The 23,096-nt window shown below is 47.3% G+C and overlaps 1 pseudogene; it reads left to right on the top strand.

Annotated features, from left to right (window-relative positions):
• The first annotated feature begins 429 nt into the window (after positions 1–429).
• LOC138821907 (death domain-associated protein 6-like) lies at positions 430–2,461 on the top strand (annotated as a pseudogene).
• The last annotated feature ends 20,635 nt before the right edge of the window (positions 2,462–23,096 follow it).

Raw genomic sequence — 23,096 nt, 5'->3', positions numbered from 1 at the left:
TAACACTAAACCTCAACCTAAACCTAACCCTAAACCACACCCTCACCCTAGCCCTAATCCTAACCCTAACCCTGATCCTAACCCTCCCCATAACCCTAACCCTAACCCTCACCCTAACCCTAACACTCAGCTTCAACCTCACACTCAGCCTAATCCTAAGCCTAACCCTAACACTAACCTTAACCCTCAATCTCACCTTAACCCTCACCCTAACCCTAACCCTAACCCTAACACTAAGCCTAACCCTAAACCTCACCCTCAGCCTCACCTTAACCCTAACTCAAACCCTAAACCTCACCCTCACCATAACCCTTAGCCTAACCCTAATCCTAAACCTGACCCTAACCCTAAAACTTACCTTCACGCTAGCCCTCACCCTAACCCTAATCCTAACCCTAACCCTCATCCTAACCCTCCCTATAACCCTCAGCAGAGTTCTGCAACATCCTCTCCCGGGTCCTCTCCCGGGCCAGGAGTCGGCCAGCTAATTTGTATGTGTATATCAATGAACTCTGCACTGTTCTTAAGGCCCATTCTGCCAAGAAGAAGCTGAATCTGGCCCCTCCTGCTACCACTTCCAGTGAGCCCTTTGAGAATAACCCTCCCACAGACTCCTCAAACCTCACACATGCTGAAGCCTCTGCCTCTGAGGCCCCAAGGTCCCGTGGTTCCCGACGGCAGATCCAGCGCTTGGAGCAGTTGCTGGCACTCTATGTGGCAGAGATCAAGCGGCTACAGGAAAAGGAGTTGGATCTGTCAGAATTGGATGATCCAGATTCCACATACCTGCAAGAGGCCAGATTGAAGCGGAAGCTTATCCGCCTCTTTGGCCGCCTGTGTGAGCTGAAAGACTGCTCTTCTCTGACTGGCCGTGTCATTGTGCAGCGAATACCCTACCGGGGTACCCGCTATCCAGAGGTTAATAGGCGCATCGAACGGCTCATCAACAAGCCAGGGCTGGATACTTTCCTTGACTATAGAGATGTGCTTCGAGCAGTAGAGAAGGCAGCTGCTCGGCACAGCCTTGGCCTTCCTTGACAGCAGCTTCAGCTCTTGGCTCAGGATGCCTTCCGGGATGTTGGTGTTGGGTTACAAGAGCGCCGCCACCTTGATCTCATCTACAACTTTGGTTGTCACCTCACAGATGACTATAGGCCAGGTATTGACCCAGCACTTTCAGATCCTGCTTTGGCCAGGCGCCTTCGAGAAAACCGAAACTTAGCAATGAACCGACTGGATGAAGTCATCTCCAAATATGCAGTGATGCAAGACAAAAGTGAGGAGGGGGAGAGACAGAAGCGAAGAGCTCGGCTTTCCCAAGGCACTTCCTCCCAATCTCCAGACTCCCCCAAAGCCTCCTTGGATTCTGGTGAGGGCCCTAGTGGAATGGCATCCCAAGAATGCCCTCCTACCTCCAAGGCTGACACTGATGATGAGGAAGATGAAGAAAGTGATGAGGAAGAAGAAGAGGAAGAGGAAGAAGCCACAGATTCCGAAGAAGAGGATGATCTAGAACAGATACAGGAATGTCAGGAAGATGAAGAGGAGGAGGAAGAGGAAGAAGAAGAAGAGGAGGAAGAAGAAGAGGAGGAGGAGGAAAGAGGAGGTAATAGTAGAGACAAAAGCCCAATGTCACCATCACAGACCTCCACTGAAAACGTGGAACCCAGCAAAGAGAACAACAGGTCTTCAGAAGAACTGCAAAATAAAGAACTCGCAGCGTCACCTGCTTCACTGTTGGAAGAACCCCTGAATCCTTCCAGCATAGATGCTGAAAGCAGTGGAGAACAGTATGAAAAGCTTCCCCTAGAGGAAGAGAGTCCTAAGTCTCAGCTCTTTGAGTTAGAAATTGAAGCTTTACCAGTGGATACCACCCCCTCCCCTGTGGAAAAGGATATTTCCTCTTCTAGAAAGCAATCAGAGGATGTCCTCAGTACTGTTTTGGAGAATGGGGCAGCCATGGTCTCCTCCACATCCTTCAATGGAGGTGTCTCTCCTCATGCTAGGGGAGATTCCAGTCCTCCCTGCAAGAAATCTCGCAAGGAGAAGCCAACAGGAATAGGACCATTAAGAAACAGCTTTGTGGAAGAGCAAAAGGCATTACAGGAGAAGAATGGGAAGAAGACAGTATGTACCCTGCCTAGTCCACCTTCCCCCTTGGCTTCTATGGTTCCAGTTGCTGATTCTTCTACAAGGGTGGACTCTCCTAGCCATGGCCTGGTGACCAGCTCCCTCTGCAGCCCTTTTCCAGCCCAGATGTCCCAAGTTCCCCAATCACAAGCTCTTCAACCCAGTTCTTATAAGATGAGTGTGGCCACACAGTGTGATCCAGAAGAAATCATCGTGCTCTCAGACTCTGATTAGTTCCCTCCCACTCTCCCTGACTTCCAGAATGATTTGGATAGCATTTGGAGGATGGTGGAAAGCAAATAAATTTGAGGAAGGGAAAAAAAAAAAAAACCTCAACCTAACCCTAACCCTCAAACCCACCCTAACACTCAGCCTAACCCTAAGCCTAACCACAAGCCTTACCTGAAACCTAACATTAACCCTCACACTCAACCGCACCCTCACCCTCACCATAACTCTAAACCAAACCCTAACCCTAACCCTAAACCTCACCCTAACCCTAACCCTAACACTAACCCTCACCCTCACCCTAACCCTAACACAAACCCTAACCCTCCCACTAACCCTCCGCCTAACCCTGTATCTAACCCTAAACTTCCCCCTCCACCTAACCCTATCCTTAACCCTAACCCTAAACCCCACCCGAATCCTAACACTAACCCTCAACCTTATCTTAACCCTCACCCTCAGTCTCAACCTCACCTTAACCCTTACTGTCATCCTCACCCTCACACTTACTGTAACCCTAAAACTCATCCTAACCCTCACCGTAACCGTAAACCTAAACATCACCCTAATCCTAACCCTCACACTAAACCTCACACTCAGTCTAACCCTAAGCCTAATCCTAAGCCTTTCCCTAATCCTCACCCTCACCCTATCCAACACTAACCCTAATCCTAACCATCACCCTAAACCTAATCCTTCACCCCACCCTCACCCTCAGCCTCAGCCTAAACCTAACCGTAACCCTCACACTCACCCTCACCCTAACCCAAATCCAAACCCTAAACCTAACCCTAACCCTAAAACTCAACCTAACCCTCACCCTAACCATAACCCTCACACTAACCCTAATCCTAACCCTCCACATAACCCGCACCCTAACCCTAAATCTAAACCTAAACCTCACCCTCAACATAACCATAATCCTAACCATAACCATAAACGTCACCCCAAACCTAACCCTCAACCTCACCCTCAGCCTCACCCTAACTGTAATTCTAACACTAAAATTAACACTAATCCTAACCCTAAACCTAAACCTAACCCTAACCCTAACCTTAATCCTAACACTCACCCTCACCCTAACACTAATTCTAACCCTAACCTAAATCCTAACCCTAACCCTCATGTCACCATTAACCTAACCCTCATCCTAACCCTCACCCTAACCCTAACCCTAATCCTAATCCTCACCCTAACACTAATCCTAACCCTAATCTTCATCCTAACCCTCACCCTAACTCTAACCCTAACAGTCACAATAAACCTAACCCTAATCCTAACCCTCAAACTAACCCTAACTCTCATGCTCACTGTAAGACTAACCGTAACCCTCACCCTAACCCTAAACTTAAGCTGAACCCTAAATCTCACCCTAACCCTAACCCTAAACCTCAACCTAACCCTAACCTTCACACTCACCCTCACCCTCGGCCTAAACCTAAGCCTAACCCTAACCCTCAGACTCACCCTAACACTTACCCTAATCCTAATCCTAACCCTTAGTCTAACCCTCACCCTCACCCTAACCCTTAATCTAACACTAACCCTAAACCTAACCCTCATCCTCAGCCTCACCCTAACCCTAACTCTAACCCTAAACCTCACACTCATCCTAACCCTAACCCTAACCCTAACCCTAAACCTCACCCTCACTATAACCCTCACCCTAATCCTAATCCTAAAACTAACCCTCATCCTAACCCTCACCATAAGCCTAACACTCATCCTCACCCTCACCCTAAACCTAATCCTAAATGTCAACCTAATCCTAACCCTCACCCTCAACATAACCCTTACCGTAACCCTCACCCTAACCCTAAACTTAACCCAAACCCTAACCCTCAACCTAATCCTAACCCTCACCCTCAACCTCACCCTCAGCCTAAACCTAAGCCTAACCCTAAACCTAACCCTAACACACACACTCACCCTCACCCTAACTCTAATCCTAACCCTAACCCTCCCCCTAACTCTCACCGTAAACCTAACCTTAACACTAACACTAACCCTAAACCTCAACCTAACCCTCACCCGAACCGTAATTCTAACCCTGAACCTCACCCTCACCCTAAACCTAACTCTAACCCTAACCCAAACCTAAACCTCACCCTAACACTAACCCTCACCCGCACCTGCACCCTCACTGTAACTCTAAACCTAACCATAACAATAACACTAACCCTAACCAGAACAATCACCCTACCCCTAATCCTCACCCCCACCCTCACCCTCAGCCTAACTATAAGCCTAAGCTTAATCCTCAACCTAACCCTTACACTCACTCTCACCCTAACCCTAACCCTAAACCTAAACTTAAACCTAAACATAACCCTAACCCTAAACCTAACCCTAATCCTCATCCTCACACTCACCCTAGCACAATCCCTAAACTTAACCCTCACCCTAACCCTAAGCCTAATCCTCACCCTAAGCCTCACACTAACCCTCACGCTAACCCTAACCCTAACCCTCACCCTAACCCTCACACTAGCCCTAATCCTAACCCTAATCCTAACCCTAACCCTCATCCTAACCCTCACCCTAAACCTAACCCTAGACCTCACCCTCATCCTAGCCCTCACCCTAACCCTAATCCTAACCTTAAAGCTCATCCAAACCCTCCACATAACCCTAAACCTAGCCCTCACCCTAAACCTAACCCTCACCATCAATCTCACCCTCAGCCTAACACTAACCTTCGCCCTAACCCTCACATTCACCCTAACAGTAAACCTAATCCTAAACCTAACTCTATCCCTAAATCTCAACCTAAACCACACCCTCACCCTAAACCTAACACTAACCCTAACCCTTAACCATACCCTAACTGTCCCCCTAAACCTAACTCTAACCCTAAACCTCACCCTCACCCTCAACCTCTAAGTAACTCTAACTCTAAAACCATAAACCTCACCATCATCCTCACCCTCACAACAAACTTAACCATAACCATAACACTAACAATAACCCTAATCCTAACCCTAACCCTAACCCTAAGCCTAACTCTCACCCTCCCCCTAACCCTAACCCTATCCCTCACCCTAACCATAAACTTAACCCGAATCCTAACTCTCACCCTAACCCTAACCCTAACCCTCACACTAACCCTAACCCTCAGCCTAACCCTAAGCCTAACCGTAACCCTAACCCTAACCCTCACATTCACCCTCCCCCTACCCTCCCCCTAACCATATATCTAACCCTAAACCTCACCCTCATCCTAACCCTAACCCTAACACTAAACCCCATACTAACCCTAAATTTAAACCTCACCCGCACCCTCACCCTCACCATAACTCTAACCCTAACCCTAACAATAACACTAACCCTAACCCCAACCATCACCCTAACCCTAATGCTCACCCCCACATTCACCCTCACCCTAACCCTAATCCTAAACCTAGCCCTATCCAGAAACCTCAAGCTAAACTTCACCCTCACCCTAACCCTAACACTAACCCTAACCCTAAACCTCACCCTAACTCTCCCCTTAACGATAACTCTAACCATAAACGTCACACTGACCCTCATCCTAACCCTAACCCTAACTCTAAACCTCTCCCTAAACCTCACCCTAACCGTAACCCTCACCCCCATCCTCAACCTCACCGTAACTCTAACCCTAACCCTAACAATAACACTAATCCTAACCCTAACCATAACCATAACCCTGACCCTCAGCCTCACCCTCACCACTAACTTAACGCTAACCATACCACAAACAATAAACCTAACCCTAACACTAACCCTAATACACACACCCAAACTCACCCTCAGCCTAACCCTAAACCTAACCCTAAACCTAACCATAACCCTCACTGTAACTCTAACCCTAACCAAACACTAACACTAAACCTAACCCTAATCCTCAGCCTCACCCTCACCCTACCCCAAAACCTAACGCTAACCCTCACCCTAAACCTAATCCTAAACCTAACCCTAAACCTAACCCTCACACTCACCCTCTCCCTACCCCTAATCCTAAACCTAACCCTCACCCTAACCCTAACCCTAAACCTAACCAAAACCCTAAACCTAAACCTAACCCTAATCCTCAGCCACACCCTCAACTTAAACCAAACCCTAACCCTAACCCCCACCTAACCCTAAACCTAAACCTAACCATAACCATAATCATAACCCTCATTGTAACTCTAACCCTAACCCTAACCCTAAACCTAAACCTAACCCTAACCCTAACCCTAACCATAGCCGTCACTGTAACTCTAACCCTAACCCTAACACTAACAATAAACCTAACCCTAATCCTCAGCCTCACCCTCATCCTACCCCAAAACCTAACCCTAACCCTCACCCTAAACCTAATCCTAAACCTAACCCTAAACTTAACCCTCACACTCACCCTCTCCCTACCCCTAATCCTAAACCTAACCCTCACCCTAACCCTAACCCTAAACCTAACCCTAACCCTAAACCTAACCCAAACCCTAACCCTAAACCTAACTCTAATCCTCAGCCTCACCCTCAACTTAAACCAAACCCTAACCCTAACCCCCACCCTAACCCTAAACCTAAAACTAACCATAACCATAATCATAACCCTCATTGTAACTCTAACCCTAACCCTAACCCTAACCCTAAACCTAACCCTAACCTTAACCTTACCCTAATCATAGCCCTCACTGTAACTCTAACCCTAACCCTAACCCTAACACTAAACCTAACCCTAATCCTCAGCCTCACCCTCACCCTAACCCATACCCTAACCCTAACCCTCACCCTAACCCTAAGCCAAACCCTAACCCTAACCCTAAACCTCACACTCACCCTCACCCTAACCCTAATCATAAACCTAAACCTATCCCTAACCCCAACACTCACATTCAGCCTCAACCTACCCCTCACCCTAACCCTAATTCTAACCCTAAACCTCATCATAACCTTCACAATAACCCTAACCCTAACCCTCACCCTAACCCTAACCATAACCCTCACCCTCATGCTCAGCCAAAGCCTACTTCTAAGCCTAAAGTTAAGCCTAACCCTAACACGAACCCTCACCTTCACCCTAACCCTAACCTTAAACCTAACTCTAACCCTTAACCTCACCTTCACAATAAACCTAACTCTAACCCTAACCCTGAACCTAAACCTCATCCTAAACCTAACCCTCACACACACGCTACACCTTACCCTAATCCTAATAATTTCACTAAGCCTAACCCTCACCCACACCCTAACTCTCACACTAACCCTAACTCTAAAACTAACCCTAACCCTAACCCTCACCCTCAGCTTCACTCTAACCCTAACTCTAACCCTAAACCTCAACCTCAACCTAACCCTAACCCTAAACCTAACGCTAAACCTCACCCTAACCCTAACCCTAAAACTCTAACCCTAAACCTAACGCTAAACCTCACCCTAACCTTAACCCTAAAACTCACCCTCACCCTAGCCCTCACCCTAACCCTAATCCTAACCCTAACACTCACCCAAACCCTCCCCATAACCCTAAATCTAGCCCTAACCCTAACCCTCAAAATCTCCCTCACCCTCAGCCTAACCCTAAGCCTAAACCTAACCCTCACCATAACCCTCACACTCAACCTCTCCCTAACCCTAATCCTAAAGCTAACCCTATCCCTAAACCTCAAACTAAACCTCCCCCTCACCCTAAACCTAACCCTAACCCTAATCCTAACCCTAACCCTAAACCTCATCCTAAATGTCCCCCTAACCCTAACTCTCACCCTAAACCTCACCCTCACCCTAATCCTAACCCTAACCCTAAACCTCACCCTAACCCTAACCCTCACCATCACCCAAAACCTCAAAGTAACTCTAACTCTAAACCTAACAATAACACTAAATCTAACCCTAACCCTAACCATAAACCTCACTCTCAGCCTCACCCACACCGAAACTTAACCCTAACCATAACACTAACAATAACCCTAACCCTAACACTAACCCTAATCCTCACCCCCAACCTCACCCTCAGCCTAAACCAAAGCCAAACCCTAAACCTAACAGTAACCCTAACCCTCACCGTAACCCTAACCCTAAACCTAACCCTAACCCTAAACTTAACCCAAACCCTAACCCTAAACCTCATCCTCACCCTAAAACTCACACTAACCCTAACACAAATCCTAAATCTAACCCTCAACCTCACCCTCAGCCTAGCAATCACCCCAACCCTAACCCTCATCCTCACCCTAAAACTCACACTAACCCTAACACTAATCCTCAATCTAACCCTCACTCTCACCCTAACCCTAACCCTAACCCTCACCCTAAACCTAACTCTCACCCTTACATTAACCCTCACCCTCAGCATAACCCTCACCTTTACCCTGACACTCAACCCTACCCTAACACTCACCCTAACCCTACCCCTCACCCTGACCCTAAACCTACTCCTAAACCTCACCCTCACCCTAATCCTATCCCTAACCATAACCCTAACACTAAAACTCACCCTATCCCTAACCCTAAACCTCACCCTCAACCTCATGCTCAGCCTAACCCTAAGCCTAGCCTAACCCTTACTCTAATCCACACACTCACCCTAGCCCTCACCCTAAACCTAATCCTAACGCTAATCCCCATCCTAAACCTCACCCTAACCCTAACCCTAACCATCAACCTAACCCTAATCCTCACCTCCACCCTCACCCTCACCCTAACCCTAAGCCTAAGCCTAACCCTAAACCTAAGCCTCACACTCACCCTCACCCTCACCCTAATCCTAACCCTAATCCTAACCCTAATCCTGAACATCAACCTAAACCTCATCTTAACCTTAACCCTAACACTAAACCTAACATTAACGCTTGACCTAACCCTCCAACTAACCCTAAATCTAACCCTAAACCTCACGCTCACACTAACACTAATCCTAACCCTAACCCTAAACCTAATCCTAACCCTAACCCTAACCCACACCCTCACACTCACCCTCACCCTCACCATAACTCTAACCCTAACCCTAATAACACTAATCCTAACCCTAAACGTAACCCTAACCCTAACCCTAATTCTAACACTCACCCTCACCCTAACCATAATCTTAAACATAACCCTCAACCTAACCCTAACCCAAACCCTAACCCTAACCCTAAACCTTACGTAAAACTAACCCTAACCCTCACCCTCACCATAGCCCTCACCCTAACTCTAATTCTAACCCAAACCCTTACTGTAACCGTAAACTTAAACGAACCCTAACTCTCACCCTAACCCTAACCATAACCCTCAACTTAACCCTTAACCTCAAACTCACCCTCATTCTCAGCCTAACCCTAAGCCTAAGCCTAACCCTAACCCTAACCCTAAGACTCACCCTAACCCTTACCCTAATCCTAATCCTAACCCTAAGCCTAACCCTCACCCTCACCCTCACCCTCACCCTCACCCTAATCCTCACCCTAACCCTAATTCTAACACTAAACCTAAACCCAACCCTCAACCTCAGCCTCACCCTTACCCTAACTCTAAACCTAAACCTCACACTCACCCTAAGCCTAACTCTAACCCCAACCCTAACACTAAACATCACCCTAAACTTAACCCTAACCCTCACCCTCACCATAACCATAACCCTAGCCCTAACCCTAACAATAACCCTCACCCTCACTTTAACCCTAAACCTAAACCTAACCCTCACCCTAACCCTAATTCTCACCCTCACCGTAACCCTAACCCTCATCCTAAACCTCACCCTAACCATAACCCTAACCCTCACCCTAACCCTAACCCTAACTCTCACCCTCACACTAGCCCTCACCGTAACCCTAATACTAACCCTAATCCTCATACTAACCCTCACCCTAACCCTAACCCTAACCCACACTGTAACCCTAACCCTAACCATCACCCTAACCCTAAACTTACCCGAACCCTAAATCTCACCCTAACCCTACCCCTCTCACCCTAACCCTAACGATCACCCTCACCCTCACAGTAAGCCTAAACCTAAGCCTAACCCTAAACCTAACTCTAACCCTCACACTCAACCTAACCCGTTCCCTATATCTAATCCTAACACTAAGCCTTACCCTCACCCTCACCCTAACCCTCACCATAACCCTAACTCTAAGATTATCCCTAAACCTAACCCTCATCCTCAGCCTCACCCTAACCCTAACTCTAACACTAAATCTCAGCCTCATCCTAAACGTAACCCTATCCCTAACCCTAAACCTCACCCTAACCCTAACACTAAACCTCACACTCACCCTAGCCCTCACCCTCACCCTAATCCTAACCCTCACCCTCACCCTAACACCATACTTAACCGAAACTTAAATCTCACCCTAACCCTAACCCTAACCGTCACCCTAACCCTAACCCTCACCCTCATCCTCACCCTCAGCCTAACCCTAAGCCTAAGCCTAACCCTAACCCTAACCTTCACACTCATCCGAACCCTTACACTAATCCTAATCCTAACCCTTATTCTAAAGCTCACCCTCACCCTAACCCTCACCGTAACCCTAACTCTAGCACTAACCCTAAACGTAACCCTCAACTTTACCCTAACTCTAACACTAACCCTAACACTAAAACTCACCCTAACCCTAACCCTATCCCTCACCATCACAGTAACCGTAACCTAACCTTAACAATAACCCTAACCTTAACTCTAACCCTCACCCTCACCCTAGCCCTCACCCTAACCCTAATTCTAACCCTCACTCTCACCCTTTTCTTAACTCTCAACCTCAGCCTAAAACTCACCTTTACCCGTACCATCATCCTCACCCTAACCGTCACCCTAACCTTAAACCTCATCCTAACCCTCAACTTAAACTTAAACCTAACCATCACCCTAACCCTAACCCTCACCGTCAACCTCATGCGCAGCCTAACCCTAAGCCTAAGCCTAACGCTCATTCTAACCCTCATCCTCACCCTAGCCCTCACCCTAACCCTAATCCTAACCCGATCCCTCATACTAACCCTTCCCTAACCCTAACCCTAACCATCACCTAACCCTAATCCTCACCCCCAACCTCACCCTCAGTATAACCCTAACCCTAACTCTAACCTGAAACCCTAATTCTCACATACCATCACCATAAATCTAATCCTAATCCTAACCTTAACCCTAACGCTAAACATCAACCTAACCCTCACCCTAACCTTAAGCCTAACACTAATCCTAACCCTAACCCTTGACCTAACCCTCCCCAACCCTAAATCTAATCCTAAACTCTCCAACACCTTAACCCTAATCCTAACCCTAACGCTCACCCTAACCCTCACCCTCACTCTAAACCTAACCCTTATCCTAACCCTCACCCTAACCCTAACCCTAAACCTAAATCTCACCCAAACACTAAGCCTAACCCTCACCCTCACCCTAGCCCTCACCCTAACCCTAATTCTGACCCTAATCCTCATCCTAACCCCCACCCTAACCCTAACCCTAACCTTCACCCTAATCTTAAGCCTAACCCTAACCCTCAACCTAACCCTAACCTCACGCTCACCGTAACCCTAACCCTAACCCTCATCATAACCTTAAACATAACCTGAACCCTAACTCTCACCCTAACCCTACCCCAAACTCTCACCCTAACACTAACACTCACACTCACCCTCACCCTCAGCCTAACCTAAATCCTAAGCCTAAACCTAAACCTAACCTCACACTCACCCTAACCCTTACCCTAAACCTAATCCTAACACTAAGGCTAACCCTTACCCACACCTTAAACCTTACAGTAACACTGACCTAACACTAACCCTCACCCTCACCGTAACCCTAACCCTCATCCTCACCCTAAACCTAACACTAACCCTAACCCTAACCCTAATCCTCAATCTAACCCTCACCCTAACACTAAACCTAACCCTAAACCTAACCCTAACCCTCACCCTTATCTTAACCCTCACCCTCAGCCTAAACCTCAACTTTACCCTTACCAACATCCTCCCCCTAACCCTCACCCTAACCCTAAACCTCATCCTAACCCTCACCCTAAACGTAATCCTAACCATCACCCTAACCCTAAAACTCACCCTCAACCTCTTTCTCAGCATAACCCTAAGCCTAAGGCTGCCCCTAACCCTAACCCTCACACTCACCCTAATCCTTACTCGAATCCTAATCCTAACACTAAGCGTAACCCTCACCCTCACAATAACCCTCACTGTAACACTAACTCTAACACTAACCCTAACACTAACCCTCACCCTCAGCCTCAGCCTAACCCTACCTCTAACCCTAAACCTCACCCTCATCCTAACCCCAACCCTAAACCTAACCCTAAACCTCAACCTAACCCAAACCCTAAACCTCACCCTCACCCTAGCCCTCACCCTAAACCTAATGCTAAACCTAACCCTCATCCTAACCCTCACCCTAACACTAACCATAACACTCATCCTCACACTCACCCTAACCCTAAACCTAACCCGAACACTCCACCTAACCCTAATCCTCACCCTCACTGTAACCGTTACCCTAACCCTCACAGTAACCCTAAACTTAACCCGAACCCTAACTCTCACCCTAACCCTAACCCTAACTCTCACCCTAACACCAACCTTCACCCTCACCCTCACTCTCAGCCTAACCCTAAGCCTAAGCCTAACCCTAACGCAACCCTCACACTCACCCAAACCCTTACACTAATCCTAATCCCAAACCTAAGCCTAAACCTCACCCACTCCCTCACCCTCACTCTAACACTCACCCCAACCCTAATTCTAAGACTAACCCTAAACCTAACCCTCAACCTCAGCCTCAACCTTACCCTAACTCTAACCCTAAACCTCACTTTCACCCTATCCCTAACTCTAACTGTGACCCTAACACTAAACCTCACCCTAATCCTAACCCGAACCCTCACACTCACGCTCAACCTAAACCTAAGCCTAAGCCTAACCCTTACTCTAACCCTCAACCTCACCATAGCCCTCACCGTAAACCTAATCCTAAACATTTTCCTCATCCTAACCCTTACCCTAACCCTAATCCTAACCATCACCCTAACCCTAATCCTCACAACCAACCTCACCCTCAGCCTAACCCTAAGCCTAAGCCTAACCTAAACCTCAACCTAACCCTCACCAAAACCTTAAACCTAACACTGAACCTAACACTAACCCTCGACCTAACCCTCCCCCTAACCCTAAACCTAACCCTAAAACTCACCCTCACCCTAACCCAAATCCTAAACCTAACCCTAACCCTCAGCCTCACTATTACCCTAACCCTCAACTTAACCCTAACCGAAACCCTAACCCTAACCCTAAACCTTACCCTAACACTAACTCTAATCCTCACCATCACCCTAGCTCTCACCCTAACCCTAATCCTAACCCTAAACCTCACCCTAACCATAAACATAACCGAACCCTAAATCTCAACCTAACCCTAAACCTAACCCTCACCTTAACCCTAACCCTCACACTCACCCTCACTCTCAGACTAACCCTAAGCCTAAGGGTAACACTAACCCTAACCCTCACACTCACCCGAACCATTACACTAAACCTAATCCTAACCCTAAGCCTAACCCTCACACTCACTCTCACCCTCACCCCAACCCTCACCCAAACCCTAACTCTAACACTAACCCTAAACTTAACCCTCAACCTCAGCCTCACCCTTACCCTAACTCTAACCCTAAACCTCAACCTCACCCTAACCCTAACTCTAACCCTAACCCTAACACTAAACCTCACCCTAACCCTAACCCTAAACCTCACCCTCACACTAGCGGTAACCCTAACCCTAACCATAACAGTAACCCTAACCCTAATACTAACCCTCACCCTAACCATAGCCCTCACCCTAACATTAACCCTCACCCTAACACTTAACCTCAACCTAACACTAACCCTAACCCTAACACTAAATCTCCCACTAACCCTAACCCTCACCCTAATCCTAAACCTCACCCTAATGCTAAACCTAACTCTAACCCTCACCCTGACCCTAGCCTTCACCCTAAACCTAATTCTAACCCTCAGTCTCATCCTAACCCTAACCCTCATTCTCACCCTATACCTCACACAAACCCTAACCCTAAACCTAATCATCAATCTAACCCTCACCCTAAGCCTTACCCTAACCCAAAACCTAACCCTAAACCTCACCCTAACCCTAACCCTAAACCTCATCCTCACCCTAGCCATCACCCTAACCCTAATCCTAACCCTAACCCTTATCCTAACCCTCACACTAACACTAACCCTAACCCTAACCCTCACCCTCACCCTCACACTAACCCTAAACCTAACACTAAACCTCAACCTAACCCTAACCCTCACCCTCACTATAACCGTTACCCTAACCCTAACCCTAACCCAAAACTTAACCCGAAACCTAACTCTCAACCTAACCCTGAACCTAATCCTCACCCTAACCCTCACCCTCACCCTCAGCCTAACACTAAGCCTAACTCAATCTCTAAGCCTAACCCTCATCGTATCGCTCACCCTAACCCTAACCCTAATCCTAATGCTAACCCTAACCCTAAACCTCACCCTCACCTAACCCTCAACTTAAGCCTAATCCTAACATTAATCCTAACCCTAACCCTAACCCTAAACCTCAGCCTAAACCCTAAAAATCACACTAACCCTCACACTAATCCTCAACCTAACCCTCAACCTAACATTAACCCTAACACTAACCCTAACATTAACGCTCGACCTAACCCTTCAACTAACCCTAAATGTAAACCTAAACCTCCCCCTCACACTAACCCTAATCCTAAACTTAACACTAAACCTCCCCCTAACCCTAAACCTCACCCTCACCCTCACCCTCACCATAACTCTAACCCTAACCTTAACAATAACACAAATCCTAACCCTAAACCTAACACTTACCCTAACCCTAATCCTAACACTCACCCTCTACCTAACCATAATCTTAACCCTAACCCTCAACCTAACCCTAAACCTCACTCTCCCCTTAACCCTAACCCTTATCCTAACCCTAACCTAAACCCTAACCCTAACGATAAACCTTACCCTAACGCTAACCCTAACCCTCAACCTCACCCTGGCCCTCACTCTAACACTAATCCAAACCCTAACCCTCATCCTAACCCTAAACATAATAAAACTTTAACTCTCACCCTAACACTAACCCTAACCTTCACCGTAACCCTAACCCTCACCCTCACCCTCACTCTCAGTCTAACCCTAAGCCTAAGCCTAACTCTAACCCTAAACATCACCCTCAACCTAACCCTTACCCTAATCCGAATCCTAACACTAAGCCTAAGCCTAACCTTCATGCTCAAACTCACCTTAATCCTAACCCTCACCCTAACTTTAACTCAAACACTAACCCTAACCCTAACCCTCAAACTCGTCCCCACCCTTACCCTAACTCTAAACCTAAACCTCACCCTCACCCTAACTCTAAACCTAACCCTAAACTTGACCCTAACCCTAACACTAAACCTCACTCTCAACCAAGCAGTCACTCTAACCCTAATCCTAACACTAACCCTCATCCTAACCCTCCTCATAACCCTAATCCTAAACCTCACCCTCATCCTAACCCTCACCCTAAACTTCACCCTAACCCTAACACTAAACCTAACCCTAACCCTAACCCTCCACATAACCCTCACCCTAACCCTAACTCTAAACCTCACGCTCACCCTAACCCTAACTCTAACCCTAACCCAAAACCGAAACCTGACCCTAATCCTAAACAATAACGCTCACCCTTACTCTCAACGTTACCTTAACCCAAAACCTAACCCTAACAATAACCCTAACCCTAATCCTAACCCTCACCCTAACCAAAAACCTCACCGTAAACCATACCCTAACCCAAACACTAACCCTCACAGTAACCCTAACCCTAACCTCACCCTATTCTTAACTCTAACCCTAAGCCTAACACAAAAAACCTCAACCTAACCCTAACCCTAACCCTCACCCTCAACTTCAACATAACAGTAACCCTAAAAAAAACCTAACCCTAACCCTAATCCTAACCCTCACTCTCACCCTAAACCTAACACTCACCCTAACCCTAACCCTCACCCTTAATGTAACCCTAACCCTCATCTGAACACTCACCCTCACCCTAACCCTAAATCTCACCCTAACCGTAAACCTACCTGTAACCCTCAACCTAACTCTAACCCTCACACTCAACGTAAACCTAACCCTAACCCTCACCCTAACTCGAAACTTATCCTGAACCCTAACTCCCACCCTAATCCTCACCCTCACGCTCACACTCAATGTAACCCTAAGCCTAACGCTAACCCTAACCATAACCCTCACACTCACCCTAACCCTAACCCTAACCTTAACCATAAACCTCACCTTAACTTAACCCTAAACATCACCCGCACCCTAGCCATGACCCTAAACCTAATCCTAACATTAACCCTCATCCTAACCCACTCCATAACCCTAACCCTAACCCAAACAATAACCCTAAAGCTCAAGCTCACCCTTGGCCCAAACCTAAGCCTAACCCTAAGCATAACCCTAAAAGTAACCACAACCCTCACACTCATTCTGCACCCTAACCCTCACCGTTACTCTAACCCAAACACTAACCCTAACCCTAAACCACACCCTTACCCTATACCTAACCCTAACCCTAACCCTCATCCTCACCCTAACCCTTACACTAAACCTAACCCTAACCCTCACCCTAACCGTCACCCTACCTTATATCTAACCCTAAACCTCACCCTCACCCTCATCCTAACCCTAACCCTAACCCTAAACCCCACCCTAACCATAAACCTATACCTCACCCGCACCCTCACCCTCACCCTAACACTAATGCTAACCCTAAAAATAACACTACCCCAACCCTAACCATCACCCGAACCCTAATCCTCACCCCACCCTCACCCTCAGACTATCCCTAAGCCTAAGCCTAACCTTTACCCTAACCCTCACACTCATGCTCACCCTAACCCTAATCCTAAACCTATCCATATCCCTAAACCTCAACCTAACCCTCACCCTCACCCTAAAACTAACACTAACCCTAAACCTAAACCTCACCCTAACCCTCCCGCTCACCCTAAATCTAACCCTAAAGCTCAACCTCACCATAAACCTAACCCTAACCCTTACACTAAACCTCACCCTAACCCTAACCCAAACCCTCAACCTCAACCTCACCGTAACACTAACTCTAACCCTAACAATAAAACTAACCCTAATGCTAAACCTAACCCTAACCCTAATCCTCAACCCCACACGCACCCTCAGCCTAAACCTAACTCTAACCCTAACACTAACATTAACCCTAAACCTAAACCTCACCCTAACCCTAACCATAAACCTCACCCTCAACCTAGCCCTCACCCTAACCCTAATCCTAACCCTAACCCTCATCCTAACACTCCCCATAACCCTAAACCTAACCCTTACCCTCAACCTAACCCTCACCCTCACCCTAACCCTAACCCTAACCCTAACACTAACCGTAATCCTAACCCTCAACCTAACCATCACCCTAACCCTAACTATAACCCTAAACCTCACCCTCACCCTAACCCTAACTCTAACCCTTACCCAAACCCTAAACCTCACTTTAACCCTAAACGCTAACCCTCACCCTTACCTTCACTATAACCGTAACCCTAAACCTAACCCTAACAATAACCATAACCCTAATCCTAACCCTCACCCTAACCACAACCCTCACCGTAACCCATACCCTAACCCAAACACTAACCCTCACACTAACACTAACCCTAACCTCACCCTAACCATAACTCTAACCTTAACCCTAACACTAAAATCCTCAACCTAACCCTAACCCTAATCCTCACCCTCAACCTCACCATAACCGTAACCCTAACAATAACCCTAACCCTAAACCTAAAACTAACCCTCACTGTCACCCTAACCCTAAACCGAAACTAAACCCTCACCCTAACCTAACCCTCACACTTACTGTAACCCTAACCCTCATGCTAACCCTCACCCTAACCACAACCCTCACCGTAACACATAACCTATCCCCAAAACTAACCCTCACACTAACCCTATCACTAACCTCACCCTAACCCTAACTCTAACCCTAACGCTAACATTAAAAACCTCAACGTAACCCTAAACCTAACCCTCACCCTCACCCTCACCATAACCATAACCCTAACAATAACCCTAACCCTAACCCTAATCCTAACACTCACCCTCATCCTAACCTTAAACCTAACCCTAAACCTCACCCTAACACTAACCCTCACCCTTACCGTAACCCTTACCCTCACCCTAACCCTCACTCTATATCTAACCATAAACCTAAACCTAACCCTAACACTAACCCACACCCTCACCCTCAACCTAGCCCTCAACCTAACCCTAATCCTAACCCTAATCCTCATCCTAACCCTCACCCTAACCCTAAACCTAAACCTCACCCTAAGCCTAACCCTAACCCTAACCCTCAAGCTAAGTCTAACCCTCACACTCAATGTAAACCTAACCCTAACCCTCAACTTAACCCTAAACTTAACCTGAACCCTAACTCTCACCATAACCCTAACCCTCACCCTCACCCTCAGTGTAACCCCAAGCCTAACCGTAACCCTAACCCTAACACTCACACTCACCCTAACCCTTACCCTAATGCTAATTCTAACCCTAACCCTAACCCTCACCTTCAGCCTCACCTTAACCCTAACTCTAACCCTAAACCTCAACCTCACCCTAACCCTAACCCTAAACCTAACCCTAAACCTCACCCTAAACTAACCCTAAACCTCACCCACACCCTAGCCATTACCCTAACCCTAATCCTAACACTAACCCTCATCCTAACCCTCCCCATAACCTTAACCCTAAACCTCACCTTCAACCTAGCCCTTACCCTAAACCTAATCCTAAACCTAATACTCATCCTAACCCTCAGACTAACCCTAACCCTAACTCTCACCCTCACCCTCACACTAACCATAACCCTAACCCTCAACCTAACCCTAACCCTCACTCTCACTGTAAACATTACCCTAACCCTCACGCTAACCCTAAACATAACCCGAGCTCTAACTCTCACCCTAACCCTGACCCTAACGTCACCCTAACCCTAACCCTCAACCTCACCATCACCCTCAGCCTAAACCTAAGCCTAAGCCTATCCTTAACCCTAACCCTCATCCTATCCCTCACCCTAACCCTAACCCTAATCCTAATCGTAACACTAACCCTAAACCTCACCCTCACCCTAACCCTCAACTTAAGCCTAACACTAACATTAATCCTAACACTTACCCTAGCGCTAAACCTCATCCTAAACCCTAAACCTCACACTAACCCTCACACTCATCCTCAACCGAAACCTCACCCTAAACTTAACCCTAACACTAACCTTAACATTAACACTCGACCTAACCCTACAACCAACCCTAAATCTAACCCTAAACCGCCCCCTCATCCTAACCCTAATCCTAACCCCAGCCCTAAAAATCACTCTAACCCTAAACCTCACCCTCAACCTCACCCTCACCCTCACCATAACTCTAACCCTAACCCTAACAATAACACTAATCCTAACCCTAAAGCTAACCCTAACCCTAACCCTAAACCTAACACTCACCCTCACCCTAAACATAATCTTAACCCTAACCCTCAACCAAACCCTAACCCTCACCCTCACAGTAACCCTAACCCTCATCCTAACCCTAACACAAATCCTAACCCTAAACCTAAACCTTACCCTAACACTAACCCTAACCATCACCCTCACCCTAGGCCTCACTCTAACCCTAATCCTAACCCTAACACTCACCCTAACCCTAACCATAATCGAACCCTAACTCTCACCCTAAACCTAACCCTAACTTTCACCCTAAACCTAACCATCACCCTCACCCTCACTCTCAGCTTAACCCTAAGCCTAAGCCTAACCCTAACCCTAACAATCACACTGACCCTAACCCTTACCCTAATCTGAATCCTAAACCTAAGCCTAACCCTCACCCTCACCCTCGCCCTAATCCTAACCCTCACCCTAAACCTAACTCTAACACTAACCCTAACCCTCAACCTCAGCCTCACCCTTAACCTAACTCTAAACCTAAACCTCAACCTTACCCAAACCCTATCCCTAACCCTCACACTAAACCTTCCCAAAACCCTAAAACTAAACCTCACCCTCAACCTAACTCTCACCCTAACCCTAACTCTAACTCTAAACCTCACCCTCACCCTAACCCTAACTCTAACCCTAACCCAAAACCTAAACCTGACCCTAACCCTAAACCCTAATGCTCACCCTTACTCTCAACGTTACCTTAACCCAAAACCTAACCCTAACAATAACCCTAACCCTTATCCTAACCCTCACCCTAACCACAGCACTCACCGTAACCCATATCCTAACCCAAAAACTAACCCTCACAGTAACACTAACCCTACCCTCACCCTAACCCTAACTCTAACCCTAAACCTAACACAAAAAACCTCAACCTAACCCTAAACCTAACCCTCACCCTCACCCTCACCGTAACTGTAACCCTAAAAATAACCCTAACCCTAACCCTAATCCTACCCCTCACCCTCACCCTAACCCTAAACCTAAACCTAACCCTCACCCTAACCCTAACCCTCACCCTTACAGTAAACCTAACCCTCATCCTAACCTTCAACCTAAACGTAACCCTAACCCTAAACCTCACCCTAACACTAACCCTAACCCTCACCCTGACACTGGCCCTCACCCTAACCCTAATCCTAATCCTAACCCTCACCCTAACCTTGACCATAACCATCACCCTAACCCTAAACATAACCCTAAACCTGACCCTAACCCTAACCCTCACCCTTAGTTTAACCCTTACCCCCATCCTAACCCTCACCCTAACTCTAATCCTAATCCTCATCCTAACCCTCACCCTAACCCTAACCCTAAACCTCACCCTAACCCTAACCCTCAACCTAACTCTAACCCTCACACTCAACGTAAACCTAACCCTAACCCTCAACCTAACCCTAAACTTAACCTGAACCCTAACTCTCATCCTAAACCTAAACCTCACCCTCACCCTCACCCTCAGTGTATCCCTAAGCCTAAACCTAACCCTAACCCTAACACTCACACTCACCCTAACACCCTAATCCTAATCCTAACCCTAACCCTAACCCTCACCCTCAGCCTCACCTTAACCCTAACTCTAACCCTAAACCTTAACCTCACCTTAATCCTAACCCTAACCCTAACCCTAAACCTCACCCTAACCTAACCCTAAACCTCACCCTCACACTAGCCATCACCCTAACCCTAATCCAAACATTAACCCTCATCCTATCCCTCCACATAACCCTAACTCTAACAGTCACCCTAACCCTAAACCTCAACCTCACCCTTAGCCTAACCCTATGCCTAAACGTAAGCCTAACCCTAAACCTAACCCTAAACCTCACACTCATCTGCACCCTCAACCTCACCGTAACTCTAACCCTAACCCTTACCTAAACCCTAAACCTCACCCCTACCCTAACCCTAACCCTATCCCAAACCCTAACCCTCATCCTTACCCTAACCCTAACACTAAACCTAACCCTAACCCTCACCCGAACTCTCCCCCTAACAATAACCCGAACAGTTACCCTAACCCTAATCCTCACCCCCACCCTCACCCTAAGCCTAACCATAAGCCTAAGCCAAACCATCACCCAAACCCTCACACTCCCCCTCACCCTAACCCTAATCCTAAACCTAACCCTGTCCCTAAACTTCAAACTAACCCTCAACCTCACCCTAACCCTAACACTAACCCTAACTCTAAACCTCACCCTAACCCTCCCCCTAACCCTAACTCTAACCCTAAATATCACCCTCACCCTAACCCTAACCAAAACCCTCAGCCTAAACCTCACCCTAATCCTAACTTCACCCTCACCTTCAAACTCACCGTAACTCTAACCCTAACCCTAACAATAACACTAACCCTAACCCTAACCCTAACTCTAACCATAACCCTCACATTCAGCCTCACCCTCACTGCAAACTTAACCCTAATTATAACACTAAAAATTACCCTAACCCTAAGCCTAACCTAACTCTAAATCTAATCCTAACCCCCACCCTCAGCCTCAGCCTAACACTAAGCCTAAACCTAACCTTAAACCTAAACCTAATCCTCAGCCTCAGCCTCAACCTAACCCAAACCCTAAACCTAACACTCACCCTAACTCTAAGCCTAACCCTAACCCTAACCCTCACACTCACCCTCAAACTAACCCTAATCCTAAACCTAACCCAATCCCTGACCCTAACCCTCACCCTAACCCTCACCCTAGCGCTCACCCTAAACCTAACCCTAATACTCACCCTCACCTTAACCATTACCCTAACCCTCACTCTAACCCTAAACTTAACTCAAACCCTAACTCTCACCCTAACCCTAACCCTAACACTCACCCTAACCCTAACCATCAACCTTACCGTAACCCTCACCCTCAGCCTAACCCTCATGTTTGCCCTTACCGTCACCCCTACCCTAACCCTCACCATAACCCTCACACTCACCCTAACCCTCACCCTAAAACTAACTCTACCCCTAAACCTCACCCTCACCCTAACCATAACTCTAACCCTAACCCTAACACTAAACCTCACCCTAACTGTAACCCTACCCCTCAGAATAACCCTAACCCTCAACCTCACGCAAACCCTCAGCCTAAACCTAAGGCTAACCCTAACCATAACCATAAGACTCACACTCACCCTAAACAGAACCATAATCCTAATCCTAACCCTAAACCTAACCCGAACCCTCACGCTCAGCCTCACCCTAACCCTAATTATA

The sequence above is a fragment of the Dipodomys merriami genome, unplaced genomic scaffold (genome assembly GCF_024711535.1).
Source record: "Dipodomys merriami isolate MVZ:Mamm:240054 unplaced genomic scaffold, mDipMer1.0.p SCAF_96, whole genome shotgun sequence".
NCBI classification, from domain to species: domain Eukaryota; kingdom Metazoa; phylum Chordata; class Mammalia; order Rodentia; family Heteromyidae; genus Dipodomys; species Dipodomys merriami.
Note: the sequence above shows the minus strand (reverse complement) of the source record. Positions and strands in the feature narration are given on the sequence as shown.